The sequence below is a fragment of the Chroicocephalus ridibundus genome, chromosome 1, assembly GCF_963924245.1.
Source record: "Chroicocephalus ridibundus chromosome 1, bChrRid1.1, whole genome shotgun sequence".
Lineage (NCBI taxonomy): Eukaryota > Metazoa > Chordata > Aves > Charadriiformes > Laridae > Chroicocephalus > Chroicocephalus ridibundus.
This window is the reverse complement of record NC_086284.1, coordinates 169,074,551-169,087,531: the sequence shown is the minus strand read 5'-3', so window position 1 is coordinate 169,087,531 and position 12,981 is coordinate 169,074,551. Positions and strand designations below refer to the sequence as shown.

The following is a 12,981-nucleotide window of genomic DNA, read 5'->3' as shown; positions in this document are numbered from 1 at the left end:
CCTCCACTTTTCCTGCTTTGAATTTTCCATTTTTTTATGGTATCTCTTCAGTAATTTGGTTGGCAATCCCTTTTGAGGGGAAAAATGATCAGAATGCAGATTCCCTCTAAGAAGCAGCTCATTCTTATAGGGAGTATCCATTGGATTTCGACCACGCTATAGGAACAGAAATGGCTAGATTCAACTACTCAACTTTTCTTTCAGAGTGCTTTTTACCTAAACAGAAAATGCAGTTCTGCATGGGCACTTCATGTCTATTTTGTTTCACAAGTCTTAGGACATAAACTTTCAAGCCCTGAGATTCCTCCAACGAGTTTTTAAAAGGCTCTATTTATTAGACAGTTCACATGATGCAACAAGGAGAGGAAGCTGCCCAGCTGTGCGGCTGCATTTAGTACTGTATAAACTATACTAGGCATGCTAATAGGGGAAAGCCCCTTAAGTCCCTCCTCCCACTAATCCAGCAGGCACTGACATGCAATGTCACAGTCCCCTTTACCTTGAATTTCTTCAGCTCTTCAGCTGTTGATTTTACATGGGATGTCTGATCACCCATTCCCTTAAGTGATGTTAAATTGATTTTTCTAATAAAATGATTTTTCTAATAATTTCTACAACTTCATTTTGGCTTGATTAAAATACGTTAGCGTGGAAAGAGATCACTAAGGCATACAGACCGCACAAGAAATCCATTACACTGGACAGAAATTGTATAAGGCCAAAAACTATCCAGAAAGAGGCCCTGTAACTTAATATGCCATTTGATAACTCATACATTCTTACCGGCCTGTGCTGTGAACTTCACAGAGTCAGGGTGCAGACAAAAAATAAATGGAAAATAGAACACAAAGAGCAGACAGAGTGTTGGATATGTGTCAATGGGCAGCAATAAGAGCATATAAAATAGCTATGAAGAGTAATCAGAATCAAATGTATTCAATTTGCAGGAGCTCTTCTGGACTGGGGCATCCTAAAGACCACATCAGTGAAGAGCTTCACTTCTCATCTAGGGTTTGTATGTTTACATTGATTTAGAAGTGTTAATTTCTGCAGGTAAAGAAGGCCCTTTCCCCCCTCCCGCTGCCTCCGAATATAAAATTACAGTCATTAGGCTGAAAATACTTGTGCCATTTTACAGTCTGGCAAGGAAGTGAGGGCCTGACTTACTGCCCACAAAACTTAGCTCTCAGCAACTGCTGGTTCTGAGGACTGTCCTCATCTCTTTCAGGCCACCCAGGTCATTGGGGCAACTACAGCTAGGAGGGAACTGCTGGTGCAAGGAGCTGCCCTAACAACATTTTGTCCTGCACTTAGCGCATTCCCCCTGATGACACTTTCTAGATCACTCCATAAACTGCAGAGGAGGCAACAGAAGTGGTCTTCTGTAGCTTTTTTTATTTTTCTCAGTTTGGACCACTAACATTTTTCTGATGGGGTTATAGACCCTTGTAACAACAAATCTAAATGCAATTATGATGATTAGCTTGCTTTTCACAGCTTGCTTCATGGACTCTGGTTTGAAAAACCCAGAAAATAACTCATGTGTATCAGGGAGGTTCTCCAGAAGGCTGTAGTGCGTTAGAGGTGACACAGGGCAGGTGTCACTCAGTACTCAGCTTGACTAATCTGAAGCAGATATATTTTTAACTACGAATATATCTTAAGCTAACCAAAAGGTATCTCAAGAAAATAGAAAGTAATCACAATATCAAACAGCTTCCTATTTGTATAAAATATGGTCATCAGTCCAGTTGTTTATGTGAAAAAAGAAAGCTTAACATATTTAATAAGAAGGCATCATTTTCTGAGTGCAGTTCAACAAGCAGTTTATAGTGAGAGATGCCCTGGTGTAAGAGGGTTGATCTAGTTCAAGACACCATTACACGGCCAAATTTTAAGTGGCTACATGAAATTAGATATAGCACCTTGACTTGGTACCAGTGTCACCCATGAGCACGCACTGTGTTCAAATCCACTGCTTCTGGACTCTGGGATGCCAGCGCAGCTGCACTGTCGGGATCTTTTGTGCAGCCCATCCTTCTGCCTGGTAGACCAGGCAGTGTCTCCAAGGCAGCACTGTTGCACTTCACAGTTTGTGTCTCTGATCTGCAAAAGGAAACTATGGTCTTGGCATTGCACCTGAGCAACCATAATGCCAGAAGCAAGGGCAGTTCTCTGCGGCAGGAGAAGTACAAGCAGCTGCAACAGCATGGATCCATCCCAGATCACACTGACAAGGATGGTATCAGCTGTGCTAAACTTCACCATGCCACTAACAATATATGTTCCTTGTCAAGGCAAATAAATGCCAGCAGGTGACACAGGTGGATGACATCAAATTGAGGGGAGTGACTGATACACTCAAGGGTAGGCCTGTCATTTAGTGGGACTTTGACAGGCTGGAGAAACGGGCCAACATGAATGTCTTCAAATTCAACAAAGGCAAATGTAAAGTCCTGCACCTTAGATAGAATAACCTCACACAATAGCCAGGAGACGACTGGGTAAACAGCAGTTTTGCAGAAAAAGTCCTGGAGGACCCAGTGAACAACAAGGGTGGACACAAGTGAGCAATTGCTCTTGTAGCCATGAAAGCTAATCATATACTGGGCTCCATTAGTACAGCATAGCCAGCAGATCAAGGCAAGTGATTGCTGCTCTCACACCTATGTCACACTTGCAAGTGTGGAGTACCGTGCACAGTCTGGGGCACTGCAATGCGAGAAAGATATCGACAGACTGCAATGAGCTCAACAGAAGGTCACTAAACGAATAGGGAGCTGGAGCATGTGACAAGCAAGGAGACACTGAGAGAGCTGGATTTGTTCAACCAGAAGAAGAGAAAGCTACTGGTTGATCTAATTGTTGTCTTCAGCTGCCCAGAGAAGAGGGAGCCAGGCTCTTTTTGTAGGTGCACAACAAAATGACAGGAGGCAACTGATCAAGTCGCAAGACGGCAAATTCCAAGTACATGCAAGGGAAAAAAAAATCTTCACAATAAGGGCGGACGAGCTGTTGTGTTCTACTTTGCAGAATCTCCCACCCATGATGACATTCAAAACTTAACTGGACAAGTTGCAAGTTAAGCAAGCTGAAGGGGAGGTAACTAGCTTCCAGTTACAATGGTGCACTAGATCCCAGCCCTACTCCTTCCTGCTTATGGTCGTAAAGGGCCTCTTGCAGATGGCTGTTGCTCCAGGGTGCAGGTCTCTAGTGATTGCTGAGTACAGAGCTGGTGCAATGATGAGGAAAGCATGGAACAAGGTTGTTAGACACGTGGAAGAGCTGTGTGCAGGTCCCGAGGAGAAGGCAGATACTTCACAGACCTTGGAACATTGATACTAGTTTCTAGTACCTGTTCTGCTTTGTGCGTACACGTCTCTGACAAATCAGCAGGGAATGCATTTGCTCTGTAACTGGAAGTCATTACAGCATTGTAATCGTCCATCCACTTCAAAACAGCACTCTCGCTTTGCTGACTCATACCTCAATGGCTCTTCTTTCTCCCCTTCTTGGGCAACCGCAGACAAGTCATCTTAGTCAAGAGTATGCCTTTGAAAGTCTGGCTTTGGAAGTGCATATAGGCTTCACTGAGAGAACAAAGGTGGTCACTGTTTTCACCGTAGCAGGACAGTTGGTTAACACCTCTTTAGGGCTATGTAAGAATTGCCATCACCAGCTCAGGTCACAGTAGGTATTTTTAGTAGATATGCTTGCTCTCCCTGCCAAATGGGGAGTGGGAGGAAGCTGTGCAAGAGCATGAGCCAGGATATTGACTGGCACTTTTGCTTCAGGGTTGCCCTGGTTGGAAGAAGTGGAGAATGTGCAAGATGGCCGATGTCATCAGTAGTAGCTGTCTCAGAAATGGAGTGGGTGTGCAGAAGCAGAGCAGTCAGCATGACCAAGGACTCTCATTACTGAACTAGTTGCTTTCTGATAAAAACACCCTTAGCAATGTACTGAGCTATTGAAAAGGGAGAAAAACAACAGAAAGAAAATATAAGGAGAGAACGTCTTAAGGAAGCTGTTGCAAACTTGGTGTCATTTGATCCTGGGGCCTTGCAGAGGATACCTGGGAAATTAAAAGCCTGTCCTGGCTGTCAATAGTCCTGCGTTTCTTCTTTTCTTCTTGCAGTGTTCCTCCATTGATGCAGAGTAGCTATCATGCTACTCTGGGGGGGTTCATCTCAGGGTTTCCCTAAAATAGAGAATTGCAGAACAGGTATTTCTGCTCTGCTACAGAATTGCCAGTGCCGTGAGGGACATGGGTTAGTGGTGGCTTTGGCAGTGTTGGGTTGATGGTTGGACTTGATGATCTTAAAGGTCCCTTCCAACATAGACGATTCTATGGTTCTATGGTTTTAAAACTGTATTAGCAACCTCATTCAAGCTCCTCATAATATTGCAAGATGCCCCCTTCTTGGACTGGGTGGCCGTTAGGCCACTTATTCTTCTTCTAGATTCTCTTTGGTCTAAAAGAGGGTCTCTATGGGCCCTCACAACATTCTTACCTCGGTTCCTTACCTCCTGGATAAGGACTTGGCTGGATGGCCACATCCAAAGAGTTAGTCAGTGGTTCAATGTCCAAATGGAAACCAGTAACAAGTGATGTCCCCCAAGTGCAATCCTGGGTCAGGGCAATCCCCAATATCAGTACAGACTCTGTAATGAAATGATTAGGAGGAGCCCTGTGGAGGACTTGAGGATACCGGTGGATGAAAAATTGGACGTGGGAGGGCAACGTGCACTTGCAGCCCAGAAAGCCAATCCTATCCTGGGCTGCATCAAAAGAAGCATGGCCAGCAGGTCGAGGGAGGTGATTCTGCCCCTCTACTCTGCTCTGGGGAGACCCTACCTGGAGTATTGCGTCCAGCTCTGGAGTCCTCAGTACAAGAAAGACATGAAACCTGTTGGAGCAGGTCCAGAGGAAGGCCATGAAAATGATCCGAGGGCTGGAGCACCTCTCCTATGAAGACAGGCTGAGAGAGCTGGGGTTGCTCAGCCTGGAGAAGAGAAGGTTCCAGGGAGACTGTATTGCTGCCTTTCAATATATAAAAGGGGCTTATAAGAAAAATGGAGAGAGACCTTTACCAAGGCCTGTAGTGACAGGAAAAGAGGCAAGAGTTTAAACTCAAAGAGGGCAGATTTAAATTGGATATAAGGAAGAAATTCTTTATGATGACGGTGGTGAGACACTAGAAAAGGTTGCCCAGAGAAGTTGTGGATGTCCCATCCCTGGAAGTGTTCAAGGCCAGGCTGGATGGGGCTTTCAGCAACCTGATCTAATGGAAGATGTCCCTGCCCATGGCAGGCGGGTTGGACTAGAGAATCTTCCCAAACCATTTTATGATTCCATGATTCAGAGACTTGGCTTTGGCTCTGCAGAGTCCTCCTGTACCTTTGCTGAAGGACCTACACAGTGCTTCATGAGATTGTCACACTATAGCCTTTCCCCATATTTCCGGCAGGTCCAGAACTCCCAGTGAGATCCGGTTTTGCCCTCATGGACAAAGTGAAGAACACAACAAAATGCCTACACAACTTGTTGTGAGTCTGTCTTTGGTACTCTCAAAGTGCTTAGCAATGCCAAAAATTTGCAAGAGATGTTATGGAGATAGCAGAAGTCCTCTTCCAGCAGAAGACAGCCTGAGGAGAGGTCTGTACAAGAACCTGTGGCAAAACCAGCTTGGAGGCAAAAAGCAGCAGCTAAGGAAGGTCTGACTGCAGCAATCACCACCGTGTACACGAGCGGTCACATCTCAGCTACCTGACCACAGGGATCAAGGAAGAGAAGGAACTGAGAAGCGACTGGCAAAAAGGTCTGAACTAGCTAAGTGTGAGTGGTCCCACAAAATGCAAACAGGCAATGTCTGATCCACCAGAGAGTCTCTTGGTTTAAAGTGAACCATCAACATCTTTTGAATAAAATTTGAACCCGCACAGCAAGCTCAGACCAGCCTAGCAGCACTGGTTTTGATCCTGCTCTGGGAGGTTTAAAGCCTATCACCTGATCACAGCCCTACGGGTTCATCTCATTATTACACTACCTCTCAAGTAATGAAATTATTGTGAGACTTTAGTTGTTATTTTTCACATCAGGACAAAATCTGAATCTGCTGCATCCACTGAGAAAGACATGTTTATATTCAAATGCTTAAATGAGTAGGCCAATTTTTAAAAATGCTTCGTTTACAGGTCCCATATTTAGATGTCTACGTATAGGTTGCTGTTTGTTCTTTAGCTATGCCTGTTCTGACAAAGCTCAGCTGGGGTCCTTTTATCCAAAGAAATACCTCAAAAGGGAACACCGGTTGTTCCAATCGCCCATTTATGTCTGGCGTTAATTCTTCATCCACCAAGCTAGCGAATTAAATATAGTGTCCTGCCTAATGCCCCTGTGATGCAGACCTACAACCACGTTACTGCTGACCGGACGTGTCCTTCTGCCTTTTCCTCTCAAATCTCAAAGTACCCGGTTTCCATTTCTCTCCTTCCCTTTTTCGGTCGGTCAGAAGCAGGTGGTGGAGTCCCCTCGCCCCGAGGACTGCTGACTCCGGCCCTTCTCGGGTTCCTGGCAAGAGAAACGGGCTGCGTGAACGAGATGCAAGGACCCGCGGACACCCGAGCTGCCGCTCTGCTCCTCCCCGCCCCGGGCCGCCACCCTCCGCGCAACCCGGGTGCCACGGATCGCTGCCGCCGCGTCCCGAGGCGTCCCCGCGGCGGGGCGGGCGGGAAGACACTGAGCCACACGGGTCGGGGGGTCCCGCGACACGGCTCCCCCCCGACGCCAGGGCCGGGAGACCCCAAGCAAACACGAGCCCTCTGGAGGCCTCTCTCCTCCATCCGCCCTCCCCCCGTGCTGCAAGGGGGCGGCAGCGGCCGGCACGGCCCCTTCCCCTCGCCGGGGGGCAGCACACCGCGCACGGCGTTGGGCTGCTCCTGGGCTCGCCCCAGCCCCCCCGAGGCCACCGGGAGGGGGGGAGAGAGGGGATGGGGGGGCTACGCTGCCCCCCGAGAGCCTCCCAGCTCCATCCCACCCCGCCACGTCCCTGGCGAGGGGCTGCGGGGGGGGCCCAGATAGCCCACAAATCCTCGTTAGTATAGTGGTGAGTATCCCCGCCTGTCACGCGGGAGACCGGGGTTCGATTCCCCGACGGGGAGGGGCGCGTTCGCCTGTTGTGTTGGTTTTTTTTATTTATTGTTGTTGTTTCTTCTGCGCGGGCGGGGCGAGTCGCGGCCGTTGATCCCCCGCGGCGGCAAAAGGCAGGGTGATGGGCCGCGCCTTTCCGACGAAAAATGTTCATCGGCCTCCCCGTCGGGGAATCGAACCCCGGTCTCCCGCGTGACAGGCGGGGATACTCACCACTATACTAACGAGGAACTGCCTTAATAACGGATTTCCCGAACCTCCCTTTATGGATAAATCCACACTCCGCAATGCCCATTGGTAACAGAAGGGCCCCACTAAAGGGGCGGGCGGGTGACCTCCGGGCAGCGGAAACCGGGCCCCATGGGCCTGCGTGCGGCGGCGGCAGTGCCGCGGAAGGGGAGCCCGGCATGCCCGGGGGAGCGGGAGGCCCCTGCCGCTGGGCGCCGGTAGTGGGGGTGCGAGTTAAGGCAGTTGCGCGGGAAGGCGCGAAACGAAGCAGTGGCAGGGGGGAGGGACCGCCGCGGGGTCTGCGGTTGCCATCACGGGTGAGAAGGGTCCCGGCCCCGGTCGGACCCCGAGGCTCCCCCAGCCGTGTCCGTGCCGGGCGGGGGCGGCGCGGGCCGCGGCCCTTGGTAGGCGAGTTGTAACACTGGGAACAGGGCTGCCCAGCAGGACCTCGTGGCGCAACGGTAGCGCGTCTGACTCCAGATCAGAAGGCTGCGTGTTCGAATCACGTCGGGGTCAACAGCTATTTTTTTTTTCTCCTCAGCCGCTTTTTGCCGCCTCCGTTTCGGAGGAAATGGAGGGCCATGAACCCTTTTTTTTTTTCCTAAAGCTTATGACACGTAATGAAATTTCATTAGGAGGGAAACAGAATAGTTTGCCAAGGGCCTGGATTTGAGAAACAGCGAGAAACATGCCAGAGAAAAGATTCTAAGTTTGTAAGAATTATTAGCGTTGTAATCCGTGGCAAAAAATTAAGACAATACAGAAGTCTTAGAAACCAGCCTCAGCAGAGTCATCAAAATATGTGGATTTTTTTAAGATAAATACTCTTGGTTTTATGGGCTAATATTTGTTACATATACCCTTAAAACCTGTCAAATACAGACATTCTGCTTCTTCCTTAAATGCTCTGTTCCAGCGCTTTGCTATCACTTACTGTTATGAAGCGACCATGTGTGGTTTAACCCTGATGTCTCTTACCCTGCCGTAACTTAAATCCAGCCCTCGTGCTACTGCCCTAGAGAACAGTTTATTCCCTTCCTTTTTATAGCTACATCTTACATATTTGAAATTCGTTATGCCTCTCCGTGGCCATTCTATTACCCAATAGACCGTGTTTGCTGGGCCTCTTGATTATTTGTATCGTTTGCCTCTGGAGTCTTTCCAAACGAGTTGCATTTTTAAGTGCCCAGAACTGGTCACAGTATTTCAGCTGACTTGGATTTTACCAGGTACGAATAAAAGAGAACTGCCTCGTGTGCTCTGCTGACTGAGCATTTATGTGGGTTTTTTTTTATTTATGTGGTTAGTCCTTTTTTTTTTTTTTTGGATGCATAATCTGTTAGATGGATGCATTTTTTATGGGATGCACAATTTGTTAGATGTTTCCCTGGTCCCACAAAATATCTTATGCCTCTGTTTTACCACCCATCAGAGAGAGCTGGGTGAAGAAGTGGTGGCAATCTGCTTCCAACCCTGTACCGCTACCAGAGCAGGTGCACTGCTCAGAGCATTCGGGATCGTTGCCAGATATCATCTCTGGCTGCAGTTCACCTAATGACAAGATAAAAGATGTATTAATAGGAGTCGAAGTTTTCCAGGTGTGGTTTCACGCGATACTTAACGTAACAGGAGCGCAGGGTGTCACAAACGGTGGGTCTTGCTCTGCCCTGTCCATCCCCGTCCATCCCTGTCCTGTGCCCGCCTGTCTCCCCCATTCCACTTGGATCACGTTGTGCCATTGTGCAGCAGCAGCTGCCGGCTCAGCATGCAGATCTGGCGGCACAACTACTAGATTCAACACACAGAAAATGTCAGGAGAACACAGCCTGGGATGGGATAGAGATCAGGATCATCCCTCTCAACAACCGTAACTTCCAATGAGTCGCTTAAATTTTTCGTCAGTTGCTCTTTGGAGGGAGAGCCTAGATAAAAATAATCTAGTGATGTTTCAAAATTAAATTAAATACTTAAATGAGCCTTAGCTTTGTGCAAAGTCACCCTCACAATTTCCTATCAGTAAAATGGGGATAATAATTTTCTCTAATCTCACAGATTTTTTGTTGACTCCATTAATTCTGAGGCATTCAAGTACACTGGTGGGTGTTTGTCTCTCACCAGCATTTCTACAGAATGTGCGCTTCTGCGCTTTTGTCTCTTTCTTACTTTTAAATACTTCATTTTGTAACCTGACTGATCTCTTAACACAGATTTTTTTTTCTTATTAAATAATTACTAGCTAAATATAGATAATAACTTAAATCCACATAAGGTTAAAAAATCTTGGAGCTGAATAGCTTATATATGGTAAATATAGCTTCTGCACTATCTCTGTCCGTATATGATAAAAATAGATATCCGAATAATGCTTGTTTGGAAAAGATTCAGTGTGGGAAAGTGCCCTGTAAACCATCCTTTTCACTTCATTCCTGTCACTGTACTTAAGTGGGAGCGGATACTCCTGGTTTTGGTCCTTGTGGGTACAGGCCTTTGTCTATGACAATGTCAGCAGTAAGAAGTTTTAACACAGTGCCACCACTCAGCTGTACACACTGAGTGGTACAGACACGCACCTGGGGACAGTGGTACGGGCGACACAGCGCTGGGCACCCCTGTGCTCACAGCCTGTCCCTGCGTTTGCCACCTCGGGCGGCACAAGACACAGCAGCATTCCCCAGCGGGTGATAGAGACAGTGTGGTCGCCTGGCCTGTCCCCCAGGTAAAACTGTGTCCGCTGGCAAATTCACCAGGAGGTGCAACTTTTTCAAAAAGGGTTGCAATATGCTCCATTACAGTAAGGCACGCTTTTTTTCTTATTGCTTTGCCATTTCTACTTGGTTTACGCTCAAAAAAATGTTTCTGATAAGAAAGCGAGAGCTGTTAAAAAGCCACCTAATTTTTCTAAATTAATCATGAACGTGAAGAAGAAACGAGTGATTCTAGAAAGTATAGTTACACTGTGCCATAATGATTAGGCAAATGCTTATTTTAATTCTAGTAATGCTTTCCAGTTTCTGTTGCCTTTCTCAGAGTATTATTTTCATCGTGACACTTGCTGTGCACCAAGACTGAATTAATACTTCATGTGGGTTTTTTTACATTTCCTTTAGCTAACAAGATTTCCATATCAGCGCAGTCTAAGACAAGGGCATGTCTGTAGTACTTCCTTAAATGCCTTTGCTAGGAATCGGTTTATAGCCTTCACAATTTTATTATGTATTATGAGGCAAATGTTACATGTGAATGCAAATTATACATCTATGCGTCATTATGGATTAAATGTTATCCAAACCCTCCACTGAGTTTAGAATACTTTTTTGAACACACAGATATAGAAAATTCATTTTTTTCAGTGTAGCGCAACATAAACTACCTGTCTCGTTTTTATGGGTGGCATTAGAAGTTAGGGGAAGTTGGGGAAACTCAAAGCCAGAAATCTGAGATAATTTAGAAGGCATTCAGTGTTTTCATGTCAAAGATGACTATATGACTGAAAATCTCTTTCTCACACTCAGGAAAGCTAACAAATTCCAGACGTTTGGGAGGGTCCTACAAAGGAAGGACTTTTGGCTTCTACTTTCAGCATATTTCACATTTTTAGGCAAGCTTACAGCAGCCTTTCAACCACTGAAAATGGCCGTAGTCTCACACCATTTGCACTTTTTTCCTAAACTTTCTTCTTGTCACGATTTATACTGACAAGAGGTAAAATGTGATTACTCGTTTCTCAGGTAGAGGCAGGTACTCTGGTCTTTGAAAACTAGAACTTGCTGTTAGGGATTCAAGTACTGGAATGCTTCACAGAAGGCATGGCAAAAAAACAGTTTTGTGCTCCAACCTTTAAGATGCAAGTTGTCTAATAGGCATATGGGACCACCTCCTGGGTTTTTTTCCTCCTGTAAAAACATCAGAAAGATCTTTTGAGCTCATTCATAATGAACTCCTTGGCTTACATCCTTTGACTGCTGCATTAGGCTATAAAATGCAAGTTTGCTTTCCTTCAAACAAAACGAACAGTAAAGGTGCAGATCCTCAGCTGTATTAAGGTCTAAGTGAGGTGACAGTTGCAGATCCCAGTGTTAATCATTATATATGTGCATATTTTGGTGCTTTCTCATATTACTTTCCTTGTCTTTACCTTGCCTGGAGATTGCCTGTTCCTCCCAAGGAGTGACAATGAAAAGTGTAGAGCCAGGGAGTGAAGGACAGTTGTGTGACAAGGATTTTTTTTATGGACTTTGCTTCCCAGAGAAGTCTACTGCTCTGAAATAGGATGACACTAAAGTGTTATGTGACGCTTTTTTAACTTTTGTCACTTTAGAAGCAGCTAAAGGTAAGCCAATAAGAGAATCCAGTGTCTGTGCAAGGGAGTTATGTTCATGAAAAAATATAATTGAGAAAATAATTCACAAAAGATAATGCATATTTCTGTAGTTGGAGAAATAACTTTCAAAACATAAATGGACTGTAAATATGAACTGTAAGTAATGTTAATCTGAGGCTGTGGTTCCACAACCACTTGTCCTGGTTTGAGGTAAAACAGAACCAATTTTCTGATTTGTAATTTTACTTTTTAGCTGGGCCTCTTCTAACTGACTAAAGGCTGAAATTAACGGCATATTGTTCAGAAACTGTTCACTCTCAGAGTGATAAGACCTGATTATACCAAGGGATGGTATGCACAGAGGCTCTTGCTTATGCTTATCGCTCTAACAACCGAGGTCAGCTAACTTCACTGTTTGCCCCATTAGAGGGTCGGAAGCGGAGAAGCGTAGAGGGGTCCCACCCGTAGGGAGGAGCAGACGGGACAGGTGACCCAAAACTGACCAACAGGACATTCTGTCCCATATGCCTCACGCTCAGTATAAAAGCTGAGGGATCAAAGGGGCAAGGCTGCTCTGGCTTGCTCTTTCTTCAATGGCCAACATCTGAGGAGGACCCTGGCTGTTCATCTGCCTTTGATCCCGATCTGAGCATTCCTGACTCTCGTTCCGGAATTCAGCTCCTGTCCATCGCTGACTCCAGTCTGGGACTTTCCCTGTGTCTGCTGGTGACACGATCGTCATCCTGGGAGCTACGGTTTTGTATATATTGTATATATTTTTTTCCTTTAATTTTTATTATTCTATTATTATTTACTATTTTCTTATTTATTATTATTTTAATTAAAGTAGATTAGTTCTTTTTCTAAACTCATAAATCTTATCTCTTCCTCTCCTCTCTGAGGAGAGGGGGGGAAGAGGGCCATCTGTCATTCTGATTGGCCAATCCGGCCAAAACCACACCACCACTATATTGGATTTTGAACAAATAGCCAAAACATACAATGCTGAGTTTCTGCTCTCTTTTTGCTTCTACACCAGTTCTGCCTGACAGCAAAAAGACAAAAAATACAGATCCAACAAAAAGGCAGTTAACCCAACCATTTGTTATGAGCAAAGCTGAACTGGGAGTGTGACTTTGTAGTGATTTACTACTTCATACCATATTACTGTTGCATTTTTTTATGGTACACTTAATGCATTAAAACCAGATTTACCATCAATGTGCTTAAGTTGAAAGGTATGAACTGACTTCAAGCTCAACAGTTCTCGTTCTTTCCACTC

General features: G+C 45.8%; 3 non-coding genes across 3 annotated transcripts; 2 read left to right on the top strand and 1 right to left on the bottom strand.

Moving 5' to 3' along the window:
* The first annotated feature begins 7,089 nt into the window (after nt 1–7,089).
* TRNAD-GUC (transfer RNA aspartic acid (anticodon GUC)) lies at nt 7,090–7,161 on the top strand. Its single transcript has one exon. It is a non-coding gene; the product is annotated as a tRNA-Asp (tRNA).
* A 147-nt stretch (nt 7,162–7,308) lies between these two features.
* Nucleotides 7,309–7,380, bottom strand: TRNAD-GUC (transfer RNA aspartic acid (anticodon GUC)). The gene has a single exon. It is a non-coding gene; the product is annotated as a tRNA-Asp (tRNA).
* Nucleotides 7,381–7,822: 442 nt separating this feature from the next.
* On the top strand, nt 7,823–7,894 carry TRNAW-CCA (transfer RNA tryptophan (anticodon CCA)). The gene has a single exon. It is a non-coding gene; the product is annotated as a tRNA-Trp (tRNA).
* Nucleotides 7,895–12,981: the final 5,087 nt, after the last annotated feature.